Genomic DNA, 26662 nt, shown 5'->3' on the forward strand with positions numbered 1-26662 from the left:
ATCCAGTCACGCGCTCTCGTGCTCGCTCGCTCTCTCCGGCCGCGGGCGCATGCGCGTCGCGTTCGAAGTGGGGCTTCGTGTTCCCGTTATGTGTAAATCGAGAAACGTCGGTGTCCAACCGCCCGCTGCGGGGCGCGCGAGGTTCGCGAGCTCGCGGCAAACATTGGGGAGGGGGGGGGAAGCCTGCCCCTATTGCTTCGTGTATATATATGTGTGTTGCTGATATATAAAGGAAATTGGGAAATAAAGCCCCCTAAGCGGTACCTTCCCATCCTCGCAATGACTTTACGCTGCAAATGTTGGTTTGTGGAACCCATTAGCACACACAAAAACCACACCCCTCAAATTATGGGAATACAGTACATCAGTCAGGGCAGGGACGAATTAGGGAAATCTGGCTTCTGCTGAGGCCCCTTCTCGTCCTCTCTCAATTGCGGGGATGGAGGGGGGCTTATAGCAAAAGGTGCACCTTAGAAAAAAGGTGTCTTGCGTGGCACCTGGAAGACTCATTTTTATAGTGGCATGCACAGGTTGTCTAAAGCAGTGTTTTTCAACCTTTTTTGGGCAAAGGCACACTTGTTTCATGAAAAAAATCACGAGGCACACCACCATTAGAAAATGTTAAAAAATTTAACTCTGTGCCTATATTGACTATATATAAAGTAATTCTCTTGAATAGGAATCAAATAAACACGAAGAAAGTATGTTATAATTACTTTATTATGAAATAGTAAGTAAACAGAAATATGAAAAATTATAAAATACTTTATTTTTAAATCTTTCGAATTTTTCAATTTTTCCCATGGCACACCAGGCAACATCTCATGGCACACTAGTGTGCCGTGGAACAGTGGTTGAAAAACACTGGTCTAAAGGGTATTCGGGTTATCCTTGGAGGGATGATGATGATAATGCTCTGCCTTTTCCTCTCAAGGTGTCATACAGATAAAAATAAGGACAGCTAAAAACATAGGAAAAAATAGCATTTAAAAAAAACATGTTTGTTTTTTAAATTGACAATATTCAAACATAACATGACAGACACAATACGTTTGTGGGTAACTCACTCTGCATTTTGCTGAGGGGAGCTCTACAAAAAAAGCTTTATGCCACAATGAACCTGATAGACTTTTGAAACGCCACACAACTCTGCTTAATATATAACAGAAAGGCAGGTAAGACATCCTGTGAAGGAAATATTCATGGGCTGGTGCAACGGCAACAAAAAAAAATGTTTTTATAAAATGCCACGAGAACCGGTAGGGCCATTATCCATATGAAGGAGAGCTTTTTCTCTTTTCCCCATCCATTTCCCCTTTTCCTCCAGTGGGCTTTTGCCCCCTCTTATCAGTATTAATGGCCACATAGGGCCTATGCAAGTTAATGTGTTTTGTCTATTAATTTAGGACGAACTCAGCAAGAATGATGCTGTCATATTTCCACAGCTTACACACACAGCTATCAATTGTTGTTTTGGTGAGTGAGGATGCAGGTGGAGCTAATTTGGTTTTTAATACGTTTTTGTCTTTTTCCGTTGCTGGAATACTTTGTTGGCCTCTATACGTTGAATTTAAAAAAATTAAGAAAAAGAGCTTTTACTTTCACCATGGAGGGAGGCAAGGCACTTGAGGTACCAAACTGCCTCAAGATAAATTGAATTAATTCAGGAGGCAGTCGTGCCCCAGTAGGTTAAAGGCCAAAAGCCTGGTTACAGAGGAAGCTTTCAGCTGTTGACTAAAACTACATATACACACACACACACACACACACATACATATATACATATATATATATAAATAAAGATGGTGCCCGGTGAGCCTCGCTGGGGGAAGCATTCCAGAAATGGGGAGTCAGCACAGAGGACTGTTCTGATGTGCTCAAACTTCTTTTGGAAGGGACACACAAAGAATTGTCTTTTTGTCATCACATCAAGGACATGTTAATTCTGATAGGCATTTAATTTAACCCATTAATTTATGTTGTCTTTATTGGGATACCGATGCCTTGGAGTGTAGAGTTTTTGAGGACAATCTCCCAGTGGCTGCAAATGCCTTTTGAAGGCACAACCATACCTGCTCAACTGGTGTACACAGGAATATGTTAGAATCTATTTACATATGTATTACATTTCTAATCACCAGAGACCTATGCAGTTTTCTATAGGTTATTATCTAGATTTCTATTGCTATAAGAGCAGGAAGCCTCAGGGCACAATCTTTGCAGCACTTGCTCATGTGAGACTTTAGAAACTTATTTTACTGCGGCCTATTTTTAATTAGTCTGTTTTGCTTTGGTTTCCCATCTCCCATTTAGCTCTTTGTTCTCAGCTTTGCTGAGAACTTACTTCTGGCACCTTTTTAAAAAAATCTATTTTTCCTACTATGGTGGAGCAACCAAGTTAATCCAGCAAGTTCTTTGATCCTTGAAGAACAGATGTGCACAGATCTGTGTCCTGTAGTAAGAGGGGAAATGAAGCATTGTACTAGAAAGATATTACTATAATACTTTGAATGAGAAATATGAAATATTTATATTAAGCTTTTAAAAATACATTGTCTATATATTATTGTGAACAAGGAGATTGGATAAGAATAAAACTACATGAGATTTTAGGAGGTGAATATAAAGTATGTCAGTTTTACATGAAATCACAAGATGAGAATAGTATAACATATAAATTGCAATTGCTACAAGCATCAAAAGGATGAATAGTGGCAAGAAATCATCAGTCAGGAAGGCTTCCTAGCAGCTTAAACAAGTTCCATTACTGAGATATAAACATTAAAATAAAGAATACTTAATGAAAATAAAATGAAGGATCATTGACAGGGAAATCCATATAATTACTAACAGTAAAGAGAAGCAAGACAGCTAATAATAGGGTGTTAAGTCTCAGTGGAATGGAACAATTCCAAGATACAGTCAAGAATCAGAATATGCAAACTAATTACTATAGTCATTAAAAGAGGTGGCAAGGTGGTTAGTATATGCTGTTGTATGAAAACTCAAGACAAAACCATTGACTCATCATATTCTCCTGTACACTTTACCAAGCACAATTGCCAGGTTTCTGGTATTCCATTTTTGTTTTGCTTACTTAGCAAAAAATATTTCAGATAAACAGTCTTTCCATCCATTTAAAGTGTGTCTTATGTTAAAGGAAAAATCTAAGCATACAAATTAATATGGAGGCTATGGAACAAGCAGTCGGAAGGAAAGCCATTCAAATAGGTTTTGGCAATAATGAATAATACAAGTGTTTAGATGTTACTCAGCACCACAGATTTTGAGCACAATCCCAGATGCGACCTCCCTACCATGTTGGAAGTGATGTATAGACTCTGGTACAACAATCAATCCGATGATTTCCAGAAGTCCTCTTCATGAAAAAGAAAGCACACTGGGTGTGGGGATGCTCATTTGAACTACATTAGCAGAAAATCTTGAGTAATGCAGCACAGTTTCTTCAAATGTCTTAGGTACGGCTATCAAAGGAGACATCTTGGCTATTGTTTGTATTCTGGGACAGCATGTTTAGAGGAGATAAAAAGACATTAACAAAGGACTATAATCTATTATCAGGACCAAGGCTGAAAAGAAACCAGATAGCAGGAATTAACAGGAGGTACCATAACAAGGTACCATAACAAAATCTGATTTAGAAAGTCCTGCCATAAAAAGGGAAGAACAATGGAGATTTTCCCTTATGACCAATGCTACAACATGAATCCGTAGCTTTAAGTTGCGCTAATGAGGTCTGAGCTGCCACGACGGACCAGAAACAAGACCTTGAGGTCATAGAAAATAGCATGATATAAATGTTGACCTGGTATGTGGTCGCTGTGAAAAAGATAAATTCAATGTTAGGGATCATTGCAAAAGGGATTGAAAATAAAACCGTCAGTATTTTAATGCAGTGTCAAGGGGATCCCGAGTTGTGGTCCAGGAGATCCTGTCTGCTCCTCAAATCCTTGATCTGTGGAGTGGAGTGTCTGCTTTATCCTCTGATGACTAAATGTCTGGCACCAACCTACAGCCAGGCATGATGCTACTGTACCATAGGAGCCAACTCTTAGGAGCAGAGATCCCTTCATAAAATATTTGAAGGGGCTGGGCTCCCCAAAGTTGATGGGCATTGCCCTTCATGTGGTGTGCATGTGACGTGTCTTATGATCAATTATGCGGGAGGGGTTTAATTGCCCCCCAATTTCTTTATTCAAGATGGCACCCCTGTATTGTACTATGCAGCAAAATTTATCAGCTGAAAAAATATTGTTACAAAGGTTGTACGCCACCCCCTATCTCTGCCGAGTGGTAGCAAAATTCCATGGAGGTTCCAGACGGTCCCCTAGGACCTGGTTTTCACTGGGAATCAAGACACAGAGGAAACTGTTGTGTCTTTAAGAAATATGGTTTATTAGCACATATTTGGAGGAGACTCTTGAGAGTCCCGTGGACTGCAAGAAGATCAAACCTCTCCATTCTGAAGGAAATCAGCCCTGAGTGCTCAATGGAAGGGCAGATCCTGAAGCTGAGGCTCCAATCCTTTGGCCACCTCATGAGAAGAGAAGACTCCCTGGAAAAGACCCTGAAGCTGGGAAAAATGGAGGACACAAGAAGGAGACGACAGAGGATGAGATGGTTGGACAGTGTTCTCGAAGCTACCAGCATGAGTTTGACCAAACTGCGTGAGGCAGTGGAAGAGTGCCTGGTGTGCTCTGGTCCATGGGGTCACGAAGAGTCGGACACGACTAAACAACAACAACAATCTGGATACAGATGGAGAAAGTAGCGTTTACAGCATTCACATGTCACGAGGGGCTTGCCCTTTGCACAGCTCAGCATTGCATTCAGAGGCTTTCTTCTGCCTCAGATTGTCTCTGGCCAGCTCTCATGGCATCTGCCCTTCCACATTCCTGCATGACCTTCTCCCCACTTCCTGCTTCTCCTTCCCAGAAAACCCCTGGCCAAGCAACTCCTCCCCTTCTGGCTGCTATTCAAAGCCTAGTTCTAAGAGTTAAGAATTTTCCTGTAACTTACATTATTGACACAGACCCAAGGATTTCTCTGTGATGAGCCATCAACATCTTCTGTCACGATTAACGGCTTCTATCTTAGGTGAGGCCCCAGCCTGTATTTTTCCACTGGCCTGGCATCTTTCCTTCAATACTCCAAATATTATCCAAAAGCTACGCCTCTTATTAATTTCTAACATTTGCTAATGCTGGCAGTTATGGGTACATTTTCACCCCCAAACTCTGTTACCCATAGATCTGTAACAATATTGTATATAGCAACCCCATCAGCAGTCAATGTCAGCTGTGGGAAAGAAATGCCACTCCCTGTAGTGAAGAAAGAAGCAGACAAGTCCGCAGCTGGATTATTCTGAATTATCCCCAGGGATTTTCAACAATGTTGAGGGCTAGCTCTGAGTATTAAGAGATTCCTCCTCATTGCATTCTATTTTTAACTTAAAATTCCAGCAACAGAGCAGCACATCTTGCAGGTATTAGAGAAGTCTTACAGTACTTCACTATACTGATGATCTGACTGGAGCTCAAAAATAATCTTCCCAATGCCTTCCTTCAGCAACCCGTCATTTTAAACATGTCTTATATTCTGCAAAGATAGTTTAAGTTGGCCATGAGTTTTTTCCCTTTCCAGTTGTGAGAATTTTAATAGTTTTTCTGATAGATAAAACAGACTAGACTGTAGCAGCCTACCCATAAATATCTACATCGTCCTTAGGTCACCCCCATAAGACATGTTTACGTGGTTGCCACCTAGTGGCCCAAAAGCAAAATTGTTTCTTTTGAAGAATTGGAACTGAGCATGCTCTAAGCATGTGCTTTTAGGGGTAGTTTCAAGATGGATGCTGGACTGAGAACTGAATTAAGAGAAACCAATAAATAAAATGAGTTTCTTTTTCCCTCTTACTGGTGTAGCCTACATATTGTTACATGCCACCCCAGTCTCGACAAGCAATTAGAGATTCCAGGAATACCAGGCATGCTTAACTTTTGGGACAATGAGGCACAGTGGAGACTGGGTGGTCTTTATGATATATGGTTTATTTACACATATGTACAACCTGAGCCTAGGATGGAGGGTTGCACAGCATTACTCCTCAAGAGGGTCCTTTGCTCAAAGGCACAGCAGACAAATCAGGCATATTATTCTCTGAGTCTCTTTGCTATTGCCTGTCCCAGTCAGCCTACATAGTGCTCCAATCCCACTTCCTCTAGCTTGCCACTTTTTTCCTGTTCTCTTACGCCATCGACTCTGAAATCCTAAACCCCTTTGGTCTCTGCTCACCAACACACAGCTGGAGGAAGGGCTGTCCCGCCCTTGTTTGGTACTTCTTCGCTGTCTTGACAGCTTCCCTGATGGGTTAACAACGGGCCATCATACGCCTCAGGATCCCTTCTGACTCTACAATTCTATGATTCTATGATCTTTCAGTGTGCCAGCACCTACACTTTGGAACTCCTTGACAATTGTCAATAGGCAGGTGCCTTCACTGTTCTTTTTCTGCTGCCTGTTAAAAACATTTTTGTTCAAGGAAGCCTATTACTCACTGTTTAGCGTCTGATTTTTTTTTATTATTATTATTTCAGGATAAAGAAAAATGTCCATGTTTACACTGCAATACATAATTTCGTCTCTTGTTTTGTCGACTTCCCATTCCAATTTCCATGGTGATTTTGTTTTCTCCCCCTTTGCTGCATCCTATCCTCCATCTCTTATATCACAACAATATTACAGTAAGTCCTAATTCTTTCTGTTGCTCATACTTCAAATCCTGCTCACGAATTCATAAAACTATATTTCTTTAAATAGTCCGAAAAAGGCTTCCTCCACAAAACTATAATCATTGAGTTCTCTTATTTTAGCTGTTAACTTTGCCATTTCTGCATAGTCCATCACCTTACTAGCTTCTAATTTTAATTACATTTTGCATTTTTCAAATATCTGTTTTTAACTTTGTCTTTTATTTACAATTTTATTTTATTTTTATTTTTTGTAAACTGCTTAGAGGTTCTGCTTAGATTCATATATGCATTCTGTTAAATACATAAAATAAATATTGCAGATCAGGGACCTGAGGCTGAGACAGTGGCCACATGTGCATGTCACACTAAACATGCAACCATCCTAATTATAGCTATCCAATTAGATCTAGGGTGTGTTGGCATTCTGTAATGTGAGGGAGAGGTCATAGAATCATAGAGTTGGAAGAGACCACAAGGGCCATCGAGTCCAAGCCCTGCCATGCAGGAAACAGAGCACTCCTGACATATGGTTGTCAAGCAAGGTCGCTGCTGCCCTTAAAGAAGCAGTGGTACAGCTATTCCCAATTAAGCCCATTCTGCATCCAATGGTTTAAGGCAGTGGCGTAGCGTGGGTTGTCAGCACCCGGGGCAAGGCAAGTAATTTGCACCCCCTAACCCGTCGATTTGCGCCCCCTAACCCTAACCCCCAGATGTTGCGCCTGGTGCGGCCGGCCCCCCCCCGCACCCCCCACGCTATGCCACTGGTTTAAGGACAGCTAACAACCGATCACAAATACTGTACAATATCTTGAGCGTGAAGATGCCCGAGAGGGTGGCAGCAAGGCAACTGCAAACACTCTTAGAAGATATCAATTCCATTCTGGGTTCATGACTAGTTTCAGGAATGATTTGGTTGAGGAGATGCTCCATGAAATCATGTTTGCTGCCCAAAATAGCCCTCTTTTTAATTCTTTGTCCTTTCGCTTCAGCATATGTGGAGAGAATGTAACATGACATCCTCACATTGAGCATTGCTATGTCCCATCTGCTCCAGGACAGTCAGCAATACAGAATGAGGTGAGATAAATGACAAGGTGGTGGCATGTCACATATTTTTTCCCTATGTAGGTGTTACAGTGAGAAGACTGGGAACTAAATTTGCAGGGGCTGTTTTCAGCAGCAAATACACATTTAAGGTAACTTCCATTCTGAGCCTAAAGGAAAAGGCCACACACATCTCCCTCTTCACAAGCATGTAATCATGTGCTAATAAATTTTGTTGAACCCATTAACTGCTGCTTCAGGATGTAAATCTACTGTACTTGATTAAAAAGAAGTAAAAACAAGTGAGTCCCCTTCACTGCACCACTATTTAGAAATTGCCAGCTTCCATTCAGAATTAAACTACATGGAGACATCCAGTCTAATCATGCTCAGATGAAGAAGTGAACTCATTTGCCCTCTTTTAGAGAACTCTTTGTAAGTTTTATAATGTTGGACAGAAAAACCAGTGGCGTGTGAAATGGCCTAGAATAGATTTACAATAGAGGAGTCTAAAAATAAATTCACAACATTAAAAGAAAAATAAATTATTCCTCGGCTATCCTTGTGTTCCTCATCATTACCATTGTCTCAAATAGTTTCCACAGGTCATTATAAAAAAAGGTTAGGGAAGGTTTTGGAAATGCCATGCAAAATCATAACCTTCCTTTAAAAGAAAGTGTGCAACAAAAGCAAGCCATAAAAAAGCCACAGAATGACAAGATGGAAAAAAACAGTTACACCGCACAGGAAGGAGTCCAAGGAGAAACCGGGCAACTAAAATGATAGGGGCAGAGACATAAACTGACAAGGAGATATAAATTAAATACTGAAAATCTACAAGTGAGGGAAAATATACTGTTATCTCTGAATAGGTTGCAAAAGAAAGGGAAAATTCAGCAACGGTAAGTATCTCGGGCGCTGCTGAGTTCTGATGCAAAAGAAGAAAATAAGGGAATGCAAAACCAATAAATGTCATGGTCTGAAGAAACCAAGGAATTAAAATGCGGCATTCTTGAATTTAACATTGCTCTAGTCTTAATACAGCAAGAGGAAAGGAGGCTGAACAAAAATAGCTGAATGCAAACATTTGCACAGTGATTAGAGTGGATTACATGTTTTATCTGGAGCGCCCATAGTGTTTTTCTGAAACTCTGAGCTCAGGGAGGAAAGCAGAGTTCTGCAGTGATTTTACTGGCATTTTCGTCTTGCCCTCTTTTCCTTCTGCATTTTCAGAGCATGAAAAATCCTTGCTAGTAGGCCTGCCAGTAATTCTCTGGTCTGACTAATGAAAGTGTGTTCTGTTCATCTAGACATAGATGCGGAAGGTCCATCATCAGGGCTGCTTGTGGTCATTGCTGTTCCAGTTAAAAGCAGCTGGGGGAGGGGAACTGCAGTGCTATGGAAGGTGGGATTGAATTCTCTCCACCACCACCCCCTGTGCCATATCCCAATTTAATCCACCTTTTTCAAAGCTTCTCTTTGCCCTACTATGTAATTTTAGACCCTGGACTTAATGGTCTTACAGTAGGGAAAGTGGAGATCTTTAGACAGTGGAGGGAGCGGGGACCTGTGTATTATTTCAGTTGTGAAACACTCAATTAACATTTCTCGCCTCCAGAGTAGAACCTTGTGTCAGGAAAAGCAGCTGGGAGCTGGGGGTGGGGTGCAATTTGGAGCAGGAAAGCAACCAGCCTGGAAGGAGTTGCACTTATAGACTACAGACTGCAGCCTTATTGAAACGTTAATAGTCCTATTGGTAGGAAAGTACAGAATATTTAATTTATCTCTGGTTTATTTATACATTGCTCAATTGGAAACAAACAAACAAAAAACTAAAGTTTTACAACAGGAGTAAAACAATAACACTGGTATAAAAAAAATCAAAAAGATTAAAATCAGCAATAAACTGAAAAGACTTGTCCACATTCTGCATATCTGGGTAGCCTATGGCCACCTGCAGACTGTGAGGATTTTGCTGTAGGGATTCAAATGCATACCAGAACTTTAGCATCCCCTCGATTCCTTCATCCAAGCTGTTTAAAAAGACATTCATTGAACAGCAATGGGCCTAGGACAGAACCCTCTAGCACCCCATTAGTCTTCCCCCCCCCCACTTTGATGAAGAACCATTAGCAAGCATCCTTTGGGTTGGGTCTGTCAATCAGCTACAAACCCACCTAGCAGTACATCACCCAGCCCACATTTTACCAGTTTCTCACAGCCTCAGAGTAGCTGTGATAGCAACGGAGTAATGAGATCTCTTCTGCCTGCCCCTGCCAAGAAAGGAGCAGCATTCAGCAGCAATTGAGGCTTTTGTGTTTTAGGATGACGGTTTAAACAGAGACAGAACTCCTTAGAGTAACTGCAGATTCAAATAAATCTAGAGTCACCGTCTTGCCTTGTTAGCCCGGTGCTGCAAATCAGTTACTAAGGCAGCAGAAGGCAATGGCCCATTCCTTTTCTTCTCAAAGATGTCACAATGCAAAATTCACAATGTGCAAGCACAGGTGATCCTTTATGAAAGATCTGGGCCATACTTACTATAAGGGCATCTGCTTCACCAAGGAAAGTGTGTGATATATCTTTCTAGCCTTTGAAACCACGCATATTTTTCAGGTCTTACACCCAGCATCTTATATTGTATTGCATTTTTGGCAGTGCTGCCCTGCCATAAACTGTGTTGTGCTGGGTCTGATGGTTCAAAATATCTGGAAGATGCCTGGCTAGAGGAGGATGCTCGAAGTGAGGGGCAGCCAACAAGGTGCCCTTCATCTGTTGTTGGACTACGACTCCCATAATCCCTGAGACAATGGTCTATGCTAGGTGAAGCTGATGGGAATTGAGAGTACAACAACATCTGGATAGCACTGTTAGGAAATAACTGGTGAATGCCCACATGTGGGGGGAAACTATAAAAGAAAAAGGAACAGCTGACTGCCTGAATACAAAAAAGTGTGGGGCTTGACAGTCTCTAGTCAAAAGAACTCCTAGCAGATTTTAAAACAGAAATGCCTGTAACGTTTGCAAAGTGCAGGAAATACAGGGCGTGATACTTTTAAATGTCCCCATATTAGGCACTCACACTTGTGCTCTCCTGTCTCTACCCCTCTTGGGGTGAATAGATAACAACCTTAAGTAAGTTTAAATGCTTACAATAGTCAGAGGTCTCACTCATGCATCGCTCTATGCAGCAGCAGAGACAACACAGGCAAGGTATTCATGGTTATAGCCTCAGACGTCTGCTCAGTTACATGGTTCAAAAAGGAGAAAGAGAGACTGGGAGGGAGGAACAGGAAACAACCCAGTGTGGTGTAGTGGTTAAGAGCGGTAGACTCGTAATCTGGGGAACCGGGTTTGCGTGTCCACTCCTCCACATGCAGCTGCTGGGCTAGTCACCTTGGGCTAGTCACACTTCTCTGAAGTCTCTCAGCCCTACTCACCTCACAGAGTGTTTGTTGTGGGGGGAGGAAGGGAAAGGAGGGAAAGGAGAATGTTAGCCACTTTGAGACTCCTTCGGGTAGTGATAAGGCGGGATATCAAATCCAAACTCTTCTTCTTCTCCCTCCCTAAAGGTTAGGGGTTATCATGACCAACCTGAATCTTCTCTTGCTATTAATAATTCTGTGGTCCTTAACCTTTTCTTACTTGCAATAAAGCAGTTACGTTTGGCTGCATAAATCTCCCCCAGGCACCATGTATATGGGGTTTGCCATTTCAGATAAGCACAGCATCCATTCAGAACATCTCTCTCAAATTATTTGGCTATTTAATTTCTTGTTCCCCATTTTCTATACGTATGCACTTTCTTCTCCCAAAATTGCATTTTTAAAAAAAAATCTCTCTAAAATAGCACTATGCAATTATTTCCATCCCTACCTCATATCTTGCTTCAGTGGGCTGGCATCTGTACTTTCAGTCCACTTACATCTGTTTGTAGTTCCTTCTTTCGGCTCCTATAGTAGCCTTTGCCAACCTGTGCTGGCTGAGGCAGGCTGATGGGAATTGTAGCCCAAAACATCTGGAAAGCACCAGGTTCGTGAAGGCTATTCTAGAAGGAAGAGCCTGGAACTCAGTCTATTTCATCAGTTATAGAGACCATAAGGACCTCCACTTTTTCCTAATAATGCATACCTTTTTGTGGATTTTAATTGTAAGTTTACTTTGGATTAAAAGTGGAGCACAAATGAAGTGAATTGATTTGTTGTTGTTGTTTAGTCGTTTAGTCGTGTCCGACTCTTCGTGACCCCATGGACCAGAGAACGCCAGGCACCTCTGTCCTCTACTGCCTCCCGCAGTTTGGTCAAACTCATGAAGTGAATTGATATCCACCAATAAATATGATGCATCGTGCTGAAAAACAGTGTTTATGTGTGGAGGGATGGCTTGAAATGGAATCATAAAGTAGCACAGATTCTGGATAATCAAGTGGGGTTGTGTATAACCTCCGTGATATCATCATGAACACATATCATCATGAAAGCTCAATAAAAAGGACGTCTGGAGAAGAGAACACCCTCTCTTCTTGAACCCAATGCAGGACTTTGCGTCTTCTACTTTTTTGTCCTAGGAACAGCTGCAGTTCTAGCCTTGCCTGCCTGCTGTGTGTACATGGTTGTTTGATTACAGAAGGGGAAATTGCAGTTTTTTAAACCTCCTTTGTTTTGGATATGAGAAAGAGAGAGAAAATAGATAAGAACTGTGTCCAAAGTTCTGATATTGCCAGAAAGGGCCCTGTTCATGGACTGCTAGTCTTTTAAAAACTTTCTGGTCCTTCAACTGTACCAGAGAGGTGAGGGGAATAAAATGAAGTTTTCTTTATTCTTGATAACAGTCCTCTGCTAGCAGAACTATGAACGTCCCTCCACTGCAGACAAATTTCTTATTCCCCTGGAACATATGTCAGAGGCAATTTACTGTAGAAACATTTGGAGGGAGAAACACAGCCTCTTTCTGTATGTTTCTGGTGAGATCAACAGACTTTTTCCACTGTGACATCGCAGGCTGTATGCCTGCCAAGGCTAACTTTAAAGTATTGATGATGGCAGGCAAACTCAACAGAAAAAAACTACCTGCATAATTTCTAAAGGAAAATTATTACTTTTGATAAACAGTGGCTGGTTTAGAATTAAACATTTTATCACATAATTTGTCTTTTTTTTAAAAAAAAAAAAGGGAATCCTGAGCTAACTTGAATTTGTTTTGCTCAGGTGTTATGTTTCATGAAACATACTGTACTTTTCCTTCTATAGGACGCCCCCATGTATAAGATTTTGGGGGCCTCAAAATTTAGAAAATAGGGGGATTGAGCTTTGGGGAAGGATTATTTGGAGGGAATGCCGAAAATTGCTCACCCGCCAGAATATAGCACACAACCGCTTGCGTCGCTTACAATTGCCGCTTCCAATCTCGGGCTAGCGCGGGTGAGCGATTTTTGGCACCCCCCCAAACAATCAAGCGGCAAATCGCCACTTAAAATCTCCAGCTCGCTTCGTAAAAAACACCTATCACCTGCTCAATAACTGCCAGCAGCCGCCAATCACGCTCCCGTTTGCTGCAACTAGTGCAGCTGTCTATTGGTTGCCGCAGCAGAATCGGAAGGGCTAATGGCAGCGATCAGGCAGCTGCGACGCGAGCGGTTGTGTGCTGCATTCTGGCGGGTGAGTGATTTTCGGCATTCTCTCCCCCCCCCCCCAACAATCAAGCAGCCAATTGCTGCTTACAATCTCCAGCTTGCGCCAAAAAACCATTCGCCCATCCCCCTCAGCACTACCCATGTATAAGTTGACCCTAAATTTTCAACTTCATTTTTGGGTCAAAAAAGCTCGTCTTATACATGGAAAAATACAGTAACAGTGCCCAGGCTGCACTGCTTCTCATGCTCTACCCTACAAAATTTCATGAATGAAAATATCAGTTAATTACGTACGGGCAAGATAACTGATTTCATCTTTATATCATGTCTATCTTTTCAAGGTAACAATACTATGCAGAGGTTAGCAGGACTAACTATAGGATGGTGAGGGGGAGAAAGACAAGTACCAGTTGCTGTTAGCACCAGTTGCTGTTAGCTGTTCCCTCCCATCTCTGCTCTTAGTAGAACTACACCTTGTGCAAAAGGCTGTTCTCATATGCAGATTTTCTTTTTCTGGTAAGAAGCATTGGCTAATCACTCAATTCAGATACTACACCAAACAATGGTTAATGAAGCTTAACAATAGGTTGACACAATAACTGAATAAACAAGCCATGGTTTGTAACCAGCTGGCATTCAGAAACCATTGTTGGAGACTCGGGCTCGGCTCTCTCCGCCCCTTGGTCCCCCATGGCGGCGCCGGCGCTTCTTCCATCGTCCCCGCTCTCTGCAGCCCGCCGTGACCCGGGCAGCCCTGGTGCCCCAGGAGGGCGGCTGTGTCGGAGGAAGGACAGTCCAAGCTGTAACGTGACTTTCACAACAGCATGCAGTGCTCACCAAAAAGCTGTTTCTCAGAAGGTTGCCTTACCATGAGTGCTGTATCCCAGAGCATGCTGCAGTTGGGCCAATGTGCTCCCTTGAGCCCCAAAGACAGACACACTCACTGGGGAAATGGTGAGGTTCGTTCCGTGGTTGAGCTCTGCCCAGTGCTGGGAGAGAACAAGGGCAAACTCCGTGCTCAGGTTCTGTGGTTCATGGTGTCAGTATAAAAGCTGTTCTGCCCCTGCTCTCCCTCCATGTCTTCAAATATTATGTCATCCAAATGGAGAAGAAGAGAAGGCTAGCAATTATAACTGTTTAGGAACTTTCTTATATACCCTGAACATATCCTTGGAAATAGACATTACCTTCATTATTTTCCTTGGCATTTCTTCCTCCTGTCATCTTCCTGCAGATCAGGATAGCAGGAGGTCTGCAGAGCCTATAGGGAAACAAAGAGCCACATGGGATATGTCTATTTTCTGAACCTCCAAACAGGCCTCAAACAGTTACAGAGAGACCTTTCTTGAGAACCCTTAGGGACTAAAATTAATCTGGAAGCAACATCTATACGCTGAAGGGTTTTACATCTGCAGTGTAATAAAAAAATTTAAGGTATTATATATATAATAAATGTTCATAAATGTACCAACCAAGCACAAACATAGATACGTGGACCACATGTCTGGAGCAGCACAGGAACACTGTCCTGAAACCATTTCGACTCCCAAACTGACCAAATGTTTTCTTTGCAAGGAGGGAGGGCAGGAATTGGGTAATCACCAATTCAAAGGAATGGGCAGACTACCAGTAAAGGCAATCAGATAAGGCATTATCAGATAACCTGGCAGACAGGACAAACAACAACATTCAAATTTCTGCTGTAGACCACCTTTTCTATGATGTAGTTATGATGTTTGTGAGGGGTGGTCTTGGGTTACTCTCCTTCTGTGATGTATGTATGATGTATGGAGGGGTGGTCTTGAGCTCCAGGGCAGGGAATTTAAAATGTCTATATAAGGACAGGCACACCTTTGTTCTGGGTCCTCCTCCATCCTCCTGCATGTGAGGGGAGCATCCTGTTGCAACAGCTTTAATAAAGATCAGGCTTACTAACTGCTTTACTTCTCGATATTCTCTGGTTGGCCTCTGTTATTTTCTCCTACCAATAGGGAACCCACGTAAGGACTCATAAGGGATATCTCATAAGGGAAAAAGGGCAGATTTTGTTTACAACAGTAGTCCTCTGAAAGAGGGGCCCAAAGGCGGAGGCGGTGGGCAAGGGGGAGGACTCTGGGAGAAGAGAAATTTTATTTTTTCTTCCCAGACGGGAGAAGACTTTTCTGAGCCTTGAAAGTCTAAAAAAGAAAGAGAAATGGAACTCACAGTACTCTCTAACACCTCTATGCTCAAGATGAATTCACTATTATCACAGAATACAGATGCTGAGAGAAATCCTCCTTACATGTCTATCTTCTTCCTGTAACAAACACAAAATGATGCAACCATAGGAGCTCACCAGACCTTTTAGCACTCTGGTGACCAGTGAGCCAGCAGAGGGACGTGTCACAATGGCTTTTGTAAATCTGGGGCTGTCTCTTGAAAATAGCAACACTTGGTGGGTCTGCTGAGGTGCCCAGATGGAGACCACCAGGGAACCCATGATATGGTGTTTAGAATTATACAGACAAAAACTTTGTTGTTGTTGTTATTTAGTCGTGTCCAACTATTCGTGACCCCATGGACCAGAGCACGCCAGGCACTTCTGTCTTCCACTGCCTCCCACACAGGGACGCGGACTTATAAAAAATATTGGGGGGGCCCGGGAAAGCTCATGAATAATAAATAAGCTCATGAATATGCAAATAAAGTGGCGCCGCCTCCTCGTGAGTGAATAGGGGAGAGCGTGCTGCGCCTATTAATCAGCTCCTAAGGAAATTGGGTGGAGCTTTTGCTCGGGAGGGAGGGCAGGAGGCATGCAGCCCGCCCCTCCCTGTGCATTTTGGGCTGGGGGAGGGGCGGCGATGGCGCTCTGCTGGAGGGGCGCCGGAGATTATTGGGGGGGCAGAGCCCCCCAAACGAATTTTTGAGGGGGCTCGGGCCCCCTCAAGCCCCATGGAGTCGGCGCCTATGCTCCCACAGTTTGGTCAAACTCATGCTGGTAGCTTCGAGAACTCTATCCAACCATCTCGTCCTCTGCCGTCCCCTTCTCCTTGTGCCCTCCATCTTTTCCAACATCAGGGACTTTTCCAGAGAGTCTTCTCTTCTCATGAGGTGGCCAAAATATTGGAGCCTCAGCTTCAGGATCTGTCCTTCCAGTGAGCACTCAGGGCTGATTTCCTTCAGAATGGATAGGTTTGATCTTCTTGCATTCCATGGGACTCTCAAGAGTCTCCTCCAGCACCAGAATTCAAAAGCATCAATTCTTCGGCGATGAGCCTTCTTTATGGCCCAGCTTTCACTTCCATACATCGCTACTGGGAAAACCATAGCTTTTACTATACGGACCTTTGTTGGCAAGGTGATGTCTCTACGCAAATAAATATATAGGGGGAAAAGAAAAGAAACCATTGTTGGAATTTAAAGTGTTTTTGCAAACTATGGTTTAGTGTGATGTCTGGAATTGACAACCTGCCTTGATGTCTCTGAAGGTTATTACATTTAGAGACTAGAGTTAGCCTGTACGTTTGAAAACTGAAACCATGGCTTCAGTTCTAAACTATGCCAAGTGCAAGCAGAGTTTGGCATGATGTCTCAACTTGAACAAATAGAATTATTTTGCCTGCAAATTTACACACTTAAAACTTTACGACTAATAAATATAAACAATGAATAACAATGCTAAAAGAAAATAACAAACATTTGATGCATTTTATTTAACCAGGTAGAATGATCACTAATGGAGGCAGTTCTGGACAGAAAGTAGCCAAAAGTTACTTGGTGACATCCAAGCCAATGGGCCTCACTGCTAATGAAGCCTGTCCTGGGAGCACAGGATCCAAATGGTAGTCCCAGACAATTCACTGAGGGCAGGACTTGTTGTCTTCTTTCTCCCTTACATTGCAACTAAGTGGAATGGCCACTGAAGGAGACATTTCTAGGAAGGAGCCAAATGGCTTGGTCCTACCCAATCCAAAGCACAGTCCTCACGGCCTCACTTCTGCTGATGCAATCTGGAGCTACAGTTTCATCCTCAATCTTGAAGGTAGAGATTAAGCCCTCTAAAAAATATGGTCTGCAACCGTATAATAAAAATTGTTATTTATTTTGGCAGCTGATGTCTTATCTATTGTGTAACGGTTTAAACGTAAGGTTTCATTATCTATACTGGATTTTAGAGCTCAAAATCCAGTACAGTGATACTTCAGGTTACATACGCTTCAGGTTACAGACTCCGCTAACCCAGAAATAGTGCTTCAGGTTAAGAATTTTGCTTCAGGATGAGAAAAGAAATCGGGCTCCGGCAGCACGGCAGCAGCAGGAGGCCCCATTAGCTAAAGTGGTGTTTCAGGTTAAGAACAGTTTCAGGTTAAGTACGGACCTCCGGAACGAATTAAGTACTTAACCTGAGGTACCACTGTACAGTACACAGCCTACAGAGTACACAATATGGGACTTCCCCCACACCCAGTAAAACGGTGATGTAAAAACAACGAACTGCTCCGTTCTAAGCCTGTCTACTTAGAATAGAGTTTGATTGTTCTTCATGAGGCTTACTCTCAGATGTATATGATTGTAGCTATTGCGGCACCCTACAAACACAGAAATTTATTATTTCATAATAAATAATATTCTGGTCCACAGTACTCTTTATTTGATGGATGAAGTGCAATCCCAAATCTACAAGCTTATAAAGATATTTGTGTGCAAACATGCCTCCCTAATTGAAACTCTTCCCGTGTCTATCAGAGAGCAGACGAGAGACTCTGTACAGGTAAATAAAAGTTGCAAAAAGCTGCTACATTCTATCTGAAAAGTTTAGGAAAACAGTCCTTAAATTTACAGCTTCTATAACGTTAAAGGAGAACCTCATGAAGATGTTTTACCGATGGTATATAACACCTGCAAAGTTAGCAAAAATATATAAAACCTGTAACAAATGCTGGAAATGCAGGGAAAAAGAGGGATCATTTTTCCACATGTGGTGGGAATTCAGAAAGGTCAAAGGTTTTTGGGAAAGTGTTTATAATGAAATGAAGAGTATACTAAGATACACCTTTGAAAAAAAAACGGAGGCTTTTCTGTTAGGACTAGCAGGAAGGGATATCAAGAACAGTGACGGCAAATTCTTTCAATATGCGACAACGGCCGCAAGAGTCCTACTAGCTCAAAATTGGAAACAACAGAACATACCGACGGTTGAGGAATGGAGAGCAAAATTGTTAGATTACGCGGAGATGGACAGATTGACGGGGAAAATTAGATATATAAAGGACCAAAGGTTCATTGATGACTGGGGGAAATTTGTGGAGTATCTGGAAAATATAAGTGAAGGTCAGATAACGCTAGTTGGGTTTAAAAAGGCTCTGTGAAAAAAGTAGGAATATTGTCTAAAGAGAAAAAGATGAAAAGAGAAAATAATGTCAATATAAACTAGGATTTGCGTAAATTTGTTAAATAAGGGCATGGATGATTTGAGGGGAAGTTGAAGGAAGTCTCAAAGAAAGGAATCCGTGATAATAAGATGTAAACTGTTTTATTTTGTTTGTTTGTTATGGTTTAAAAACAATAAAAATCATGATAAAAAAAAAGAAAAGTTTAGGAAAACAGTCCTATCACTTTTCTTTGGGGAGAAAAAAACAGATAAGGATCTTTTGGGAAGGTTTTAAGCTTTTTAATTAGTTTTGGCTGGTAGCCAAAGACCTGCATTGAGGGCTTGCATTAGCCAAGTAACTTTTTCTTTTTTTACTTATTTCTCTTTGAACAGCTAATCCAGATTCCACATCACAATCTCCTTCCAGTTTCAAAAGCAGCTTGCCATATGGCAAGTGGGTGTGGAATTCCTTTAAGAAGAAAACAAGTCTAAAACCCTCTTAGACTCATGGAGCTAGTTCCATGGTTCCCAACTCCCAGGCTTTGATTTCTGACCCACCCTATGTCTAGGACAATTCAAAGTCAGCACGACAAAACACCCAATTAAAAGATAACAAATAAAAAGATTAAAGTCAGCACTGTTTAATCCCGCTTTATATTAGGAGACTGCGTTGATTGACCTGTGGTATTCAACTCTCTTATTCGAATTAGGTAGAATCCATTCTGAGTCCTGTACAAGCTGCGTTCTCTTGCAATTGCATCTTGCCATGAAATGCAAATCGCCAAAAGCAAATGATTTGGCTTGCACTTTTATTTGTCTCCAAAGAGATTTTATTAAACAGTGAGAAAAATGCCTGCTATGGATGTTGAAAGGACTCCTTCCACACAACAGACACATTCCGCCCTGCAGTATTGCTGCCAGTAATAGATAGCCATGCTAGCCAGTCCCAGAGTGATATGCAGAGTGAATTACAATAATATATGGGAGAAAGGAAAAGAGATATTCAGGGGCATGACAGCAAGTTTGGGGAGGAAAGAGCATGTTTAACCCATTCTCAGCTGTGTCCCAGCCAGGCTATTTTGCCTGGTTCAGTTTAAGGATGGGACAGTTCCACCTTCTTTTGGACTCAAGTTATGGCAACCAAATACAAAACAATAGTTTCAATAACTTCTTCTAGCAATCTTAGACTTAAATTATCAATGAGCATCAATTGCTACAATCAGCACACACTGAGAATGTATTGTTGTTGTTTAGTCGTTTAGTCGTGTCCGACTCTTCGTGACCCCATGGACCAGAGCACGCCAGGCACTCCTGTCTTCCACTGCCTCCCGCAGTTTGGTCAGACTCATGTTTGTAGCTTCGAAGACACTATCCAACCATCTCGTCCTCTGTCATCCCCTTCTCCTTGTGCCCTCCATCTTTCCCAACATCAGGGTCTTTTCCAGGGAGTCTTCTCTTCTCATTAGGTGGCCAAAGTATTGGAGCCTCAGCTTCACGATCTGTCCTTCCAGTGAGCACTCAGGGCTGATTTCCTTAAGAATGGATCGGTTTGTTCTTCTTGCAGTCCATGGAACTCTCAAGAGTCTCCTCCAGCACCATAATTCAAAAGCATCAATTCTTCGGCGATCTGCCTTCTTTATGCATTAGAGATACAGTATTCACAAACATACAGAATGGGAAAAGTTGCACAATAATCCTGAGGTTTTGAGAGCTGAAAACAAGCCCTGTATATGGACATTTTCTTATAACTGCCTCTTTCTAATATTATCTCAACAGATTTTGACAGGATCTATTTCTGAGGTGCTAGTTCCTTTTTTGATAGGCTGTGAGCTGATGTTCCTATTAGCAAGATTTACCCCCACCTCATGAGAAGAGAAGACTCCCTGGAAAAGACCCTGATGTTGGGAAAGATTGAGGGCACAAGGAGAAGGGGACAACAGAGAACGAGATGGCTGGACAGTGTTTTCGAAGCTACCAATATGAGTTTGATCAAACTGTGGGAGATAATGGAAGACAGGAGTGCCTGGCGTGCTCTGGTCTATGGGGTCATGAAGAGCCGAACACGACTAAATGACTAAACAACAACAACCACCCCTGGTAAAGCTTTAAAAACCAGGAAATGATCAATGCTGCAGTCATTGCTACTTGACAAAAGACTACGCTGATGAACCACAGAAGCTTGATAATATTTGTTCACAGGGTTATATTCTACACAGAAGCTTAGCAGATAAATATTCAGGCTTTTACAAAAAATGCTTTTGTAGTTGCCTTCAAGAGCTAGAAGTTTATTGGCAGTGGTTTTACTCATGTGTCATGAGACCTTTGCTCTAGTACAAGATTACCCAGGCTCCTCTTCTACCCCCACCCAGCCATAATTTCATCTGGAGACCAGTAATTAAACCCTTCCACAAAGATCTGATTTGCTGGGAAGGAGGGAAAGATGATCTGTCTTGGGCAAGATCCACATTTGATTAAAACTGGAAAGATAACATCTTATTCTTGCTGACAAATCCATCATATTTATGTTGATCTAGATACCACTAATTCTAATTTCTCCGAAATTTGATTTGAAAGGCTAGTTTTCCTACAACCTGTAATTTATTCTTTTCTCTTTCACAAAAATGATTTTCTCTTGTTTTGTGGATAACAGAAGAGGTTGGTGAAAGGGATTTTTCTACCTAATCTCGAAGAATTAGGACATATACATCATCCAGATATTTGGGTTAAAAGCATAATCTGTTTAGCTATTTGACCCTACTTGGAATTTTCCCTCTCCCAAATGTTTCCTTCTGAACCAACCATTAGTTTCTACTGCATAATTCTAAAGCTACTTGAATTTGAAGAACACTAAAAGTAAAATGTAAGTAAAATGGGGGGACACTACGAAGTTAGAATTTCACTCCTCTCGCACCTTATTTACACTATGCTCAAATTCAAGAGGTTTTTAAAATAGATAAAAAAGTTGGTTTCCAGGTGGAAAAATCGAAATTGGAGACAGAATTGTTAGAACCAAAGACCAAGACACTATCGAGAATGTATAACTTGCTGCTTAAGTGGAATATACAGGATGAGACAGTTAAATCTGCCATGATAAAATGGGCACAGGATGTTGGACATAACATTATGTTCGAAGACTGGGAAAGGTTATGGAACACCGGAATGAAATTTACGGCATGTAGTGCCTTGAGGGAAAACATTATGAAAATGATATACCGGTGGTACATGACCCCAGTCAAGTTAGCTAAGATATATCACCTGTCTGATAATAAATGTTGGAAATGTAAGGAGGCAGAAGGGACATTTTTTCATCTCTGGTGGACCTGCCCAAAAGTGAAGGCCTTCTGGGAAATGATTTATAATGAATTGAAAAAGGTATTTAGGTATACCTTTCCTAAGAAACCAGAGGCCTTCCTGCTGGGTATGGTAGACCAGAAAGTGTCAAAGAAGGACAGAACTTTTTTTATGTATGCCAGCACAGCAGCAAGAATACTCATCGCAAAGAACTGGAAGACACAAGATTTACCCACGCTGGAGGAATGGCAGACGCAGTTGATGGACTATATGGAATTAGCCGAAATGACTGGCAGAATCCGAGATTTGGAAGAAGAAACAATTGAGGTGGATTGGAAAAAATTTAAAGACTATCTGCAAAAATATTATATGTTGTATGAAGTTTAAGTTAGTGCACGATTAGGAAATGTTATGCTTTAGCAAATATGATTAAGTAAATGGCAAAATAAGTGATAAATGAGAAAAGGAGACAATCGGAATTAAAACATTATGTTTATTATAAAGGTGTTAAAATTGAGTTACAATATATTGAATTTGAAGACATAATGATTGGAAGTTACAATAAGGTTTGAAATAAGGTAACAATTTGCTGACATTGTTAATTTAAAGAACGCAGACCTGGAAGGTGTGGGGAAGTCCAAAAGGGATTCAAGGATAGTTGAACTATTAAGTATTTACAATCTCTTTGGGTATTTTCTTTCTTTTGTAAAAAAAAAAAAAAAAAATTGTTTCTTGTATTTCTTTTTTTCTGTATCGTTTGGAATGCATAAAATTATGAAAAGAAACGCAATAAAAAATTTGTTAAAAAAAAAAAAGAATTTCACTCCTCTCATTTGTGAAAGAACTGGGGCTTTATTCTCATGTGAGATTTTTAAAACTTCTTTATCAATACAGCATATAAGCACTCGTGACTATTAAGTACATTAAATCCCCTGGGTTAATGCAGCGCTTGGGAGTTTAATAATGCCAAACACGCAGGCAATCAATTCACTTGATTTCCTTTACTTTTCTGCAGCAACCTTGTTTCTCCTCTGTACTTTTTATGCAAAAGTTAAGTTGTGACAGGAATGCAGATGCAGAAATGTCTAAGCTGTAATGAAAATCTGAACTTTGGTGAGGGCTGCCATTCAGATGTAAATGTAGCAGGTCCAAATGAAGTTTCTGAATGTCCAGAAGCTCAAGGCTAAACTAAACATAATTAGTCAACACATCTGGGGTTTTTTAAATAGCATGTGCAGGACCCTTAATTCTGGGGATACCACAACACATGAAGAGGGGAGGTCTAACCCTTTTCTTCTTTTCCTAAGGTGCTATTATCTCCAGATGAAAAGCAGCTGTCCCTGCCCAATCAAGTAAATATCCAAAAATACTTAACTGACTGACCAATTGCACTGCAGATAACTCAGTTCTGCCCCCCCATAAAGCCTGCTTCCGCCCCCCAAAAAATAAATCTTGGCTACACCCATGGCTGTGACCTCAATCTTTGCATTCTCTTTCAACCATGTCTTATACATGCAGCCCATTTCACTCTGCTCCATAGAATTCAATGGAAACAATGAGAAGAGAGCCAGAGCTCATCTGCATTGCCCCACCCCTTCATCTGCATAGCTGCTGTTTCTTGATGTGAAACACACCATATATATATATATATATATATATATATATATATATATATATATATATATAACCTTGAATGAGAGCTACATCCACCCCCCTGCCTGCTTTTTCTTGATGTGAAATGCACACAATATATATTTTACCTGGAATGCGAGATATATCAATCTTCTGAGTCTGTACTTAAAACTAGATGAGCACCTATAATTGAAGTGTATAAACCGTGCCCCAGTCAACAGGTCCATATTTCTGGGTCTTCCAAGAATGCTATAGCATGTTGTGCACAGGGAAGTTTAAAGTTTATGTATTTGGGGAGGGTCTCTGACCTTGATTATTTTTCAGTGTTATCTTGAAACAAATTCATGTTCCTTCTTGGGGGTAGGAAGCGTTCACAAATGGAACTAATCCTGTCCACAAAAATTATTGCCGGGGTGGTGTGGGAATTAGCTAGAGAAAAAGACAATCTTCTCCCAATTCTTGCCACAAGGGGGAAATTCTTAAGATCCTGCCACTTCCCTCCCCCACCACACGGGGGTTCTCTCATGCCAGAGGTAATGATTCACACGGATCTTTGACCTGCAAGTGAATGCATGAAATGGGGGGGGGAGTATAATATTTAAACACCTCCCCCATTCACAAGCATTGATAAGCATTCACAAGCAATTCAACCTCAGTCTCTTTACATGCACACCCAATTCTTGACCAGATGGCATGTCATATAAGATATATATATATATATATATATATATATATATATGCAGGTTTTGGTGTCCTCGGGTGTCTTCCCGTGTAAAAGTTGGGGTGTCTAGGCGACGTTTCGACGAGGTCTCACTCGTCATCTTCAGGCTGGTGCTTTCGGCTTCTTGTTACTGGAACAGAGCAGGATCTCAGTGTTTGAGTTCCTATAAATACTGTTGAGGGGGTGTGGTGTATAGCCTCCAATGTTCTGGGCAGAGAGGAAGTTCCCAGGCTAGTGTGCCTTTTCTTCTTTTGTTCCTTAATTACTTGAGGGATATCCTGAGTGATTTCTTGAGTGATATCCTGAGTACCACTTAGGTGGGTCATTAGGTGTGGATTAGTTGCTAAAGTCTTTGTGTCTTGACCTCTTGAACTTTGTGAAGAGTTTTTCTGAGAAGATGGCTGTACTGCACTTAGTTGTGCTCTGGCTTGGCTTCGTGTATAGGGGCGAGCTGTGGTTTTGTGGCTTGTGTCAGCCACACTTATACACTTATACACAAAGACTTTAGCAACTAATCCACACCTAATGACCCACCTAAGTGGTACTCAGGATATCACTCAAGAAATCACTCAGGATATCCCTCAAGTAATTAAGGAACAAAAGAAGAAAAGGCACACTAGCCTGGGAACTTCCTCTCTGCCCAGAACATTGGAGGCTATACACCACACCCCCTCAACAGTATTTATAGGAACTCAAACACTGAGATCCTGCTCTGTTCCAGTAACAAGAAGCCGAAAGCACCAGCCTGAAGATGACGAGTGAGACCTCGTCGAAACGTCGCCTAGACACCCCAACTTTTACACGGGAAGACACCCGAGGACACCAAAACCTGCATTCCTGTACCCGTGAAAATCTACGAAAGCATATATATATATATATATATATATATATATATATATATATATTCTCATATATATTCATATATATATATCATACACACGTATATATATACACACATATATACACATACATACACACACCCCTGAAAAAAATAGAAAATTGATATAGATATAGAATATTCTAATATCTATATCTATGCAATATACTATTTCTTCTGAGGGTGTGTGTATACACACACACACACACACACACATATATATATATACCCCCTCAGAAAAATATAGGATAGATATAGATATATTATATAGATATAGATATGTATGAAAAAATAAAAATAATTCCCCCCCCCACCTCAGAAAGACAGCGCGCCCTCCCTCCCTTTCCACAAGGCGCTCTGGGGCGCGCTCTCGCCGCCCGTTACTGCAGCGGCTGCCGGCGCGTGCGCGCGCGCGCCATGCAGCGGTTTTCTCCCTCTCCTCCCCTTTCCTTAATTCACCCCCCCACACCCCTCTCTACCAGTCTCAATGAGGCGGAGGGATAAACCCAGAACCGTGAGGGATAGAGATTACATACATGCATATACAGTATACAAAAAAAAAAAGTGCGCGGCGTCTCCTCGCCTCTGCTGCGCTGCGGAAGGATCTCTCTTTTTTCCTCTGGCTTCTTCTCCGTTAGAGGGGAAGGAGAGGAAGGCAGGCGTGTGCCGGGGAAAGGGGAGGGGGGGCTAGGTGGGTGTGGAGAGAGAGAGAGAGAGAGAGAGCGAGCGCGCGAGCCGCGAGTGATGCGGCTGCTGGGCTGAAGGGTCGTTGAGCCGTTACTGAGGGGCGAAAGGCAGGAGAGCGGGCGGGGGGAATTAGTCCCTAGAAGTGTGTGTGGATTTTTTTTTGGGGGGGGGTGTTGCTGCAACTGGGACCAGCAAGGGGAGAGAGAGGAAAAAGAGGGTGGGAAATGGGGAGGGAGAGAGGAAGCTGAGGAGGCAGCTGGCTGGGGCGGGGGGCGGGGAAGGGAGTGAGTGAGGGGCTGAGGTGGTGGGTGAGTCACTGGGGGGGGGGGGAAGCCCGTGGAAGGGAGAGGCTGCAGACCAGAGCAGCCTTTGGGGGGGGTAGGTAGGCGGGAGATGTGAAAGGCGAGCGCTGAGGGGCCAGGCAACGGGGTGGGGTGGGGTCCCCCCTTACATATCCATCTCTACCTCTTTTGGGTAGAGAGGTGTCGCCCCCTGAGGAAAGCTGCCTCCCCACGGGGTGGGGGGTGGGAAAAACAACCTTCCTTCCTTCCCTTGCACCCCCCCACCACTCCAAACCAACCTTGGCTGAAGGAGCCGGCGCCCTCCTTGTCTGCATGGGGAGCAAAGCGAGCCTGGGGAGGGATTTCCTGTG

General features: G+C 42.2%; 2 long non-coding RNA genes across 9 annotated transcripts; one reads left to right on the forward strand and one right to left on the reverse strand.

The window, feature by feature from the left end:
- The first annotated feature begins 1190 nt into the window (after positions 1 to 1190).
- On the forward strand, positions 1191 to 21646 carry LOC309365995. 2 transcript variants are annotated; one of them, XR_014166371.1, is made up of 5 exons: positions 1191 to 1476; positions 3480 to 7215; positions 7316 to 7388; positions 7545 to 8719; positions 20579 to 21646. It is a non-coding gene; the product is annotated as an uncharacterized lncRNA (long non-coding RNA). The 2 variants fall into 2 exon arrangements; XR_014166372.1 differs by lacking the exon at positions 20579 to 21646 and having other exon boundaries at positions 7545 to 11376.
- LOC309365988 lies at positions 12986 to 26646 on the reverse strand. 7 transcript variants are annotated; one of them, XR_014166358.1, is made up of 4 exons: positions 26591 to 26646; positions 17396 to 17503; positions 15651 to 15748; positions 12986 to 14710 (listed from the first exon to the last, which is right to left on the reverse strand). It is a non-coding gene; the product is annotated as an uncharacterized lncRNA (long non-coding RNA). The 7 variants fall into 7 exon arrangements; XR_014166360.1 differs by lacking the exon at positions 26591 to 26646 and adding an exon at positions 25907 to 25943; XR_014166362.1 differs by lacking the exon at positions 26591 to 26646 and adding an exon at positions 23854 to 24091.
- Positions 26647 to 26662: the final 16 nt, after the last annotated feature.

This window comes from Podarcis melisellensis (assembly GCF_964234715.1).
Source record: "Podarcis melisellensis genome assembly, chromosome: 3".
NCBI classification, from domain to species: Eukaryota; Metazoa; Chordata; class Lepidosauria; order Squamata; family Lacertidae; genus Podarcis; species Podarcis melisellensis.